This window comes from Olea europaea, chromosome 5 (genome assembly GCF_002742605.1).
Source record: "Olea europaea var. sylvestris chromosome 5, O_europaea_v1, whole genome shotgun sequence".
In the NCBI taxonomy this organism is placed as follows: Eukaryota; Viridiplantae; Streptophyta; class Magnoliopsida; order Lamiales; family Oleaceae; genus Olea; species Olea europaea.
In genome coordinates, this window is record NC_036241.1 from 12,080,239 (window position 1) to 12,089,717 (window position 9,479).

Below are 9,479 nucleotides of genomic sequence, written 5' to 3' on the forward strand. Positions count from 1 at the left end.
AAGTCTTTATTTTCTATATTTCTTATTGTTAAATTTAAAAAATAAATAATTTACTTATTTTTTACCCCGATTAATATTTAAAGTTCAATATAAATAATCTTCGCGGGTGGCTGTCTCCTGATTTTAGTTCAGTTTTTCAACCTGTTTACTTGAACTCCTTAACCTAACTTAGAAACACTAAAACGACGTCGTCAAAACACGTCACCCGACAATCCCCTGCCCCCACCACATGCTTATGAAAAGCCATCCAATCAAATTGGCCAGCGTGGATTCTTAAGCGTCCGGTTTTGAAACACCGAATTCATCGAATTATCCGAGTCGTCACCACCCTTCGTACTACCTTGAGATATTTTCTTCTCTCTCCTCTTCTTCTCTACAAGTGGTGTTCATTACGAACAGAAATTTTATTATTTTAGTACTGCATTATTCTTCAAGCTTTTCTTCATCAAAAGGTACGCGTCGAATCAACATTTACACGAAACTCGCATAATTTGATTTGAGCGTAAAACATTCATGATCTTGAACTGATCAAGTGATTGTTTAACATTAAGTAATTTTTTTCTTTTTCTTTTTTATCGTTCATATCTTCTATTACAGAATTAATCGCTAGCCATATCCTTTTATCATCTGTAGTTTTGCGTACTGTAATCTTCGTTTGTATTTTCTTGCTTTGATTATCGTAATATTGTTTACATGCATTAAACAGTGCACTGGACTTTTGGTTGTTTCATATTTTTTTGGATGACTGAATAGTGAATACATCTGAAATATTCTTTCAGAGTTGAATCTGCTCTCTCTCTTGATTGGTCGAAGTACAGAGCCCAAAAATAGGTAAAAACATATTTCTGCTTTTGTTTGGAGTTTTTGTTATGATTTGTGTCGCGTTTGCTGGAATGATTATTTAATATTTATGAAGTTTGCTTTCACCGTTGTACACCTGTATGTTTATTTTTCTGGACTTTGTGGCATATAGTTGATCTTAAATTCTGCGCGTCTAAATTTGAACTAAAATTTCCCCCGAATTTTGGAATAAATCTTGCAAAGTGAACACTCGGTTGTCTAGTAGTAGAAAAGGAGAGATTGCAACGATCAATGACTCTTGGATGCTAAAGTCAATGAGGTCAAAATATAATTTAGGTAAAGAGAGGAAATTTGAATATCATGAAGTGACTTGCTTGTTTTGGCAAGGTTTGGTGCGTTTACAAAGGTTCTAGATGAGTCACCATCCTACTCATATCAACTATGGAGTTGAGGACTTATTAAGACGTGTACAACAGTGCCAGTTATATGGGAACTTTGAATCCACAATGGTTGACGTGGGTGGCATGTCAAACTCACTTGGGGATCGCAAATCGCATCTAAGTTGGCGCTATCTTCTTGCTGTTTTGATTGGTTGTCAGCCTAATATGAAACGTGGATTGCATCCCTATTTCTGGGATAATCCTCCCTCTGGACAGTCATTGGAGGCTCCTCTGGGGTCGCATACATTTTCCTTTTGTAGAAAAGCTTGACATCTTCTTAGCAGGTGATAAACCAAACACAATCTTTGAATTGTGCTAACATTGTCCCATCCCTCATGGTGGTTTGCGCTTTTCACTGCCTTCCCTGGTTCATGGCATTGAAAGAAATATCTTACTACCTGACTTAACGCTGTCCACAGGGTCAAGATGTTTATTAAGTAATGTGCTTCATCGAGTGATTAAGATTCTGAGTTGACAGTTCTTCTTGGTCCAAAGTTTGACCATGTAGGCCATGTGTGTACAAAGTATAACATATGTAAAACATATAGTTGAAGTACAAAGGTGCATAGATCTGGTTAAAGCAAAATGACGTATAGTTACACAGCACATTGACACGAAACAAGCTCTGCTTGTTCAATATTATGATTCAAATTTTACATATTGGGACACTGACATGATATCATAAATGGTTTACATATGAATGCCATTACGTTATAACTACCTGTTTAAGGATCGTGAGGAAGATATTCCCAAGTGATCGTCAGTTGACAACAAAGAAGGTAACTCTATTATCATTGTTGATGTCATTTTCGAGTTGTCATCTCTCCTTCCTAATGATTTTACAGCGAGCCTCGAAAGAGATGCAGCTAAGCTCCTACGATGGCCATCTAATGCTGAGATCAGGAATAGTTGATGTTGAGTGCAATATGATAGTAGTAGTAATAAATTAAAATGAGATTTACTCGTCCAAGGGTCCTATATTAGTCTTGTGCTTCAGGTTGGATTGGTAAAGAATCAATGTTAATCTAGATGTGAAAATTTTGGGTCCAGACGATGAACACCCGATGCTTAAGTTAGAAACAATCGAGAGTGTGAGCAAGATAATAATATTAGTAATTGACTTGTCAAAATGAGTTCAACAAATGAGGGATCGTTTTATATGGACCTTTTGCTGTGGAATGATTTGGTATGGAGTCGGTGTTCCTTCAAACGTGGTGTTAGAAAATTGGTCTTATAGCCTTTATAAAAATTGTGCATCAATTGTATAGCATTAGCAGGTCTGTTAAGTTTAATATATAAGGGACCTTCACTTTTGTAAAGTACGAAGACGGAAATGAAATTGTGAGTACTTTTCAACTGAACAGAGCAAGAATTTTGTTTCCTTCTGCAAGTAATATCTTTGAAGTAGATAATTTATTAATAGATGGTAACCATCTATAAACAACTTTTCTTTTGGTTGCATTTTTGCTTGATTTCTTGTACAAGCGTCTTTTATCTAAGGTGATATTTATTCCAGGTCTTAGGCTAGTCACTGATGGTGTAGCATAGGGTCTAGGTTGAAACAATATTGAAAGAGAGTGCCAAGAAACAACATATACCTATCACTTTTGGAACCCTTACTCAAATAATATAGTCCAAAAACCTTAAAGTCATTATTTACCTCTTTTGAATTTTTTATTAGAGTGACTCTGTAGTACATGAGGAGACATATAACATCTACCAAACTTTGTTCAATTTCTTTCGAATTGATGTTTTACTAGATTATTATATTTCAATAGCAATAATTGGTGTCAGCTATTCAAAACATGGAAGTGTTATTATTGGTGGTGACCATACATCTTAAGACTTGGTGCCCATTAACATTCTCCTTATCATGGTCACGTGTTTTATGAATCTGGTTGTTCAATTTCTTTCGAATTGATGTTTTACTAGATTATTATATTTCAATAGCAATAATTGATGTCAGCTATTCAAAACATGAAGTTTTATTATTGGTGGTGACCATACATCTTAAGACTTGGTGCCCATTAACATTCTCCTTATCATGGTCACGTGCTTTATGAATCTGGTTGTCAAGGCTCGCCTTCTTCAAATTTGGTGTTTCAATTTCACATTGTTTAGATGATCAATTGAACATTGGACCACTTAAAAATAAGTTTTGAAAGTGAAACTCACATGAAGTGTTGTGTGCTGGAACTATAGTTAGGTTATGTGCCTATGACAGTGTAATGGGCTTGCTTTCTTGACTTGGGTGAAGGTTAAAGGTTCATTTTGCAAAATCATTCCCTCAGCAATAGTAAATGGTTGTATTGTTTGGAAAGTGTTATAGCTACGATGAAGTTTGTTTTAAGGTGATATTTCAGTGAGTATGGATTTGTAAGCTGTTTTCAGTGGTGGACAAAGCCACGATCACCGCATCCATAGAGAACGTGGCTGTGAGCACCAAATCCATAGAGAAAATTAATGGGTGCCTATCAACTGCAGAATCGAATATGGTTTGTTCAATTAAAGAGTTCTCACACTTTCTTCTGTCTTGGTATATTGTACATTGGCTTGATCATTTATATAGACTTAAGAGGCAATACTTATGCTCTCCTAGTATACCAAATAGCTATATATGTCAAAGATATTTGATATATTCTTGCTATTTCATATATAGATTATACCATAAAATAATAAAAGGGTTGCAAAATATATTCCATTTATTCGCATCGAATGATCTTAATGTTCTAGATTTGTCCCCAAATAGTTAACTCTCTCCAAAAATTATTATTTTCGTTCCAAAAAATGTCACATTTGAAGTACACGACACAATCCTCAAAAGTACACAACGTGATCAGGAATTGACCTTCATTTTATGGTAAACATGAAAAGGATGCACAACATACTCACAATCCCAATTCTTACCTAAACATCTTAAATATGTATCAATTCAAAAAATTAAGACTTGCAATTCTAGACAGAGGGAGAATATTTTTCGTATTCATCTTATCCAAATCTTGATGCTTGATTAATCGTACATTTGGACACATGCCTCCACTTGACAGCCATACTCCAGCTCAACTATATCTTATTTATTCCACGTACATTTCATGTAGTGAGGAGAGTAGTAGACACAAGGGCATTATTTAGGCGTTGAAGGTTCATTATGAAGGGTAGCCTCGTAAGGATCACAATGTGCACAAAGTGTGAGAATATGTTGTTCCATATTGGAGGAGTATACAAGAAATGAAGCCTGAGACTTATGACTCGATGAAATCAAAATGATACAATTGAGATTTAGCACAGTTCTTTCATGGCGTACCTCAAATGATGAAAATGTAGGTCGGCTATTTCCTTTTCATCTGAGCAGTTAATTTCTATGCTTTTTATATTACATTTTAGACAAACATGCCTGGTTTATTGACTGTATTCGAGATTTAGAAAGATACACACTATCATTGTGGCCTCAATGGTCTGGTTAGACATTTGGGAATTGAAGAGTGGCCAGGACTAAGGAGTGATGAGGCCTGGTGAGGAGTTGAAATTGGAAAAACTTAAAATGGCCAGCGGTGAAGCTGAAGGGATATATTACTTATTATTATTTTTTTTCCCGGTATTTAAAATAAAAATCTGGTACTACTACATGCAAGGAACTGAATATCGAATATCTTCAAAATCTAAAACCATTTCTCTATATTGTATAATCAGCATGAATTGGTTTATTATTTCTTTCTTCTAATGATGCTTGAAATGTCAAATGCATTAGATCTCTGATTCTTAATGGAATAATAGCATAAGGGAAAATTTTGGCGTTTTAGTCTATCCTTTTTCTCCTTATCATGCTGATTAACAGGGGAACTTAATGAATTGAATGGAAGGATAGTTGAGGACTGAGGAGTTAGGAGAGCTGGTGAGCAGTCTAGGGAGTTGATGAGTTAAACTAGTCTTAGGTAAAATGGCCAATTGTAAATTAGGGGTTGTTTTACTTATTCTTTTGATGGTGAAGTTACAAATTTACTGCTTGGTTTACCTACAAGTAAAATTGGCATTGGACCAAGTATGAATTGTCAAATATACTCAATGAGACCCGATGTGAGAGGTTCTCTCATTAAATAGAACCAAGATTACCACTAAATATGGTACCAATCAATTATAATATTAACTAGTGGTAATCTATAATTTAAATATGGTAAAAACAATCTATCTATGTATTATATAATTATAATGATAAAATAAACATAAAGCCGTAATCTTCGATGATTTTCATAATCTTATTTAATCTTGTTGACATCTCCCTCAAGTTGATGCTGGTAAAATCATCAATTTGCAATTACGAACTGGCATTGGTTAAAATACTTGTGCCCACGAAGAAGAAAACCAAATTAAAGCAACCATCTATGAAAATTTGTGATGGCAAGATACCAAGAACAACAAATAGTGCAGAAATAACCAAAAACTACTCCAAAACTTCTCCAAGAACGCTCCAACCCCAAGAAGAATTTTCAAAAGAAATTCACGAAGTGTGCCGATACACACAGTGAGCTCTATCTATTGGGAGAACTCAATCGAACACATAATTCTTGTTTCGGTAAAAGTTCTAACGCAATACATCGGCCAAAAATCCAACCATATATCGTTGGTCAAGATGTTGTAGTGGGAAGAAATCCCAACAAGTAGACTATACCAAAGATGATTCCTTTTTTGAGAGTCCAAAACTCCAGCTCATTATCCGAGCAGCCAAAACTCGACGGTCTGCACTCATATGTCTCCTCCTTACCCAAAATTGATTTATTTATTTATTATTATTATTATTATTATTATTATTTTTTTTTTTGCATCATATTTGCAAACGTAAAATAAAAGCCTAAAATTTTAGATTATTTGTAAGCCCAAAAATATTCGTGTGCCTCCAAAAATTGATGGGTAAGTTAACCAAAAACCTCACATCGACTACTACCATTACCATTCTTAGGATTATTGAAACTTCTAATTTATATGCTCGGGTAATATTGTTGTAATCAAAATCATATCAGTGGAGTAATCCTTCCTTTTTCAATGCGCAATTTCAAATAATTGTCCAAGCTCATAAGCATCCATTAAAGTCTCTAAAACTTAAATCATCCATAAAAAAATAACGAAGCCCAAAGCAGCAGGCCCAACCAACAAATCCATAACAATATTAAATACAACCTAACAGTCCATTAACCCAAAATTTCATATAAAATCCAGCCCACTATAAGCCCAAATTTAATACCTCATCTGGCCCATCAAAACACAACCAGCAACCTGTTAAAACCTAAACCATACCCAACTTCCAGCAACATAACACCCTTTACCATCAACTGTGTCTATGTCTCTTCTTCTCTCTGCACTGGAAATTGGCACCACTATTACCACCCCTCCATCGTCCTCTAGAGGGGCAATCCCGTGCCATATTCCCAAAACCACCACGGGTATAATATCGTCCACCGTACCCATGGCCAATACCCATAGCTATTGCCATTATTCCTTTTTTCGCTATGCTCATATCCACCACGAATGTTGTTGCTATTACTTCTGCGTGAAGAGTAGTCGTCTAGGCCACCATTATCGATTGTGACATTGATGGCCTTCGTCGCCTTCTAGTATAATAGTGAATGACCTGGCCCCCGCGAAGGGTCTGATACCTATCGGATTTTGATCAATCCTCGACCACTCTTGCAGTAGGTCATAGCGACGGGGATTTTCTTCAGACGAGAGCATTGTACTAATTGGGTTGATGGCTCCATTTTTTTGGAGTTTTGTCTCTCTTCGTTGTATAAGGGGAAATCTAAACCCTAGAAGAGGCTATGTAGGTTTTGGTGCGACCAGTTGAAGAAATTTGACCGCAAGAAATTTTAATCAAAACAGGAAATTTTGATCGGACGAGCGATTCAATCCGCCCGCCAGAGGAAAGAAGGTTGCAAGTTTAACCCTAAAAGAAAATTAAACCAGGTTCTAATATCATGTCAAATATACTTAATAAGACTCGATGTTTCTTGATGTGAGAGGTTCTCTCATTATATAGAACCAAAATCAATATTAAATATGGTAGCAATCAATTACAATATTAATTAATGGTAATCTATAATTTAAGCCCTTGTTTGATCCCATTTTGGGGAAAATAATGCATTATGACTAGTAGATTGATGGAGAATGTGTGGTTAAAAAATAAAGAAAAATTTTAGATTTGCTTGTAATATTATTTTATTAAAGAATGTGTGGTTGAAAATGAATTTTGAAAAAATGAATTTTTAGAAGAATGAGAATCAAACAAGGGCTAAATATGGTAAAAACAATTTATCTATAGATAATGCAATTATAATGATAAAATAGACGCAAAGCCATAATATTCGACGATTTTCATAATCTTATTCAATCTCATTGACACGGATTTCTTCAAAACTAGAAATTGATCAGTATTTTCTTTTCGAGATTAAGTAGTCAACATGAACCAATTATGAGGAATTTCCTTTGAACATTGATTGAAATTTTAGGTCCCGTTTGGTACCCATTTTTGTCAAAATGTATTTTTATTTCTCTTCTTTTCAACAATACATTCTTCATTAAAATAATATTACACGTAAATAAAAAAAATTCTTTATTTTTCAACCACACATTTCCCATCAATTTATTATTCCAAAATGCATTTTTACATAAAAATGCCTCCCAAACACCCTCTTAAATACTATTAGTATCTGGCTCTTAATGTAACAATAACTAAAACCGGTGGAGGAGAACGGAATGAAGAACACAACAAGGAAGGAATTATTTCTCTTATATTTTAACTCATTAGATTACATGTATTTATATATCTAGGATGTACAACTGCAATCCTCTATTTTAGGAATAGCTACATAATTGAGATAATCACAATTTGAAATTGAAATTTAGATAATGAAACACACTCAATCCTAACAATAAGGAGATCAAATATGTTCGACAAATCGGCCCTTAATTTTCGAGATCTTCAACACTTCCCCTCAAGCTAGGCAATATTGATTAAACAATCCTAGCTTGTCCATCATTTTCTCAAACATGGGCTTAAATAAGCCCTTTGTTAATACATGAGCAACTTGCTCAGATGAAGGCATATAAATCATACAGATTGTCCTATCTTATATCCTTTCTTTAATGAAGTTTCTATTACCACCACATGTTTAGTCCTATCACGATTAACATGATTATGTGAAATTGCAATTGCAGCCTTGTTATTACAGTAGGCTTTCATGGGTTCATTTATCTTACTAAAAAGTTCATTCAGTAACAACTTTAGCCTTATTATCTCACAAATTCCATGTGTCAATGCTCTAAATTAAGATTCGACACTATTCCTAACCACAACTATTTGCTTTTACTCGTTTAAGCAACTAGATTACGCCAAACACAAGTACGATAACCTGTTGTAGACTATCTATCCGTACTGATTTTGCCCAATCTGCATCAGTGAAACTTTCAATAGATCTCTTAGCATTCTTTCTGGAAAAAGGACCAAGTCCTGTGGTCTCTTTTTAAGTATCTTAAAATCTGATAAATAACTTCATGTGCTTTTTGCAGGGTGCATGCATAAATTTGCTCACAACATTAACAGCAAAAGCAATATCAGGTCTTGTATAAGAAAAATAATTGAGTTTACCTACCAGACGTTGATATCCTTCTTTATCAGCAGGAGTACCTTTTAGACAGTTACCTATCTTGTGATTAGGATTCACAGGAACATCTGAAGGTTTACTTCCTAACATACTTATTTCTTCTAAGAGATCCAAAATATATTTCCTCTGTGAGAGAAAAATACCATACCTATTTTTGGCAACCTCTATTCCAAGGAAGCATCGTAAAGGACCTAGGTGGCTAGGTCCTTTATCTCAAATTCGGTTTCAAGAGCTTTCTTCAATCACTCCATCTCTTCATAATTATCACTTGTTAGAACAATATCGTCCACATAAACTTTTAGAATGGTAATTTTCCTCCCAAGTACATGTAGAACATAGTACGATTTGATTGGGCTAGCTTATGTCCTTGTTGGCAAACAACTTTCATAAATCTCCCAAGCCACAATTGTGGAGATTGTGTTAGCCCATATAAGGACTTTCCATGTTTACAAATTGTTCCTTAAGTTTTAGCTCTCTCGAATTCTGGAAGTAATTCCATATATACCTCGTTTTCCAATTCACCATTTAGGAAAGCATTTTTTATATCCAGTTGTTTAAGTTTACAATCTAGGTTTGCTGCTAGAGA

At 34.7% G+C, this 9,479-nt stretch overlaps 1 long non-coding RNA gene across 1 annotated transcript in view; it reads left to right on the forward strand.

Annotated features, from left to right (window-relative positions):
• The first annotated feature begins 318 nt into the window (after positions 1-318).
• Positions 319-9,479, forward strand: part of LOC111394665 — a 16,016-nt gene continuing 6,855 nt past the window's right edge. The window contains exons 1-2 of the long non-coding RNA XR_002702660.1: positions 319-452; positions 780-831. This is a non-coding gene — a long non-coding RNA (uncharacterized LOC111394665). The remainder of the gene's footprint in view (positions 453-779; positions 832-9,479) is intronic.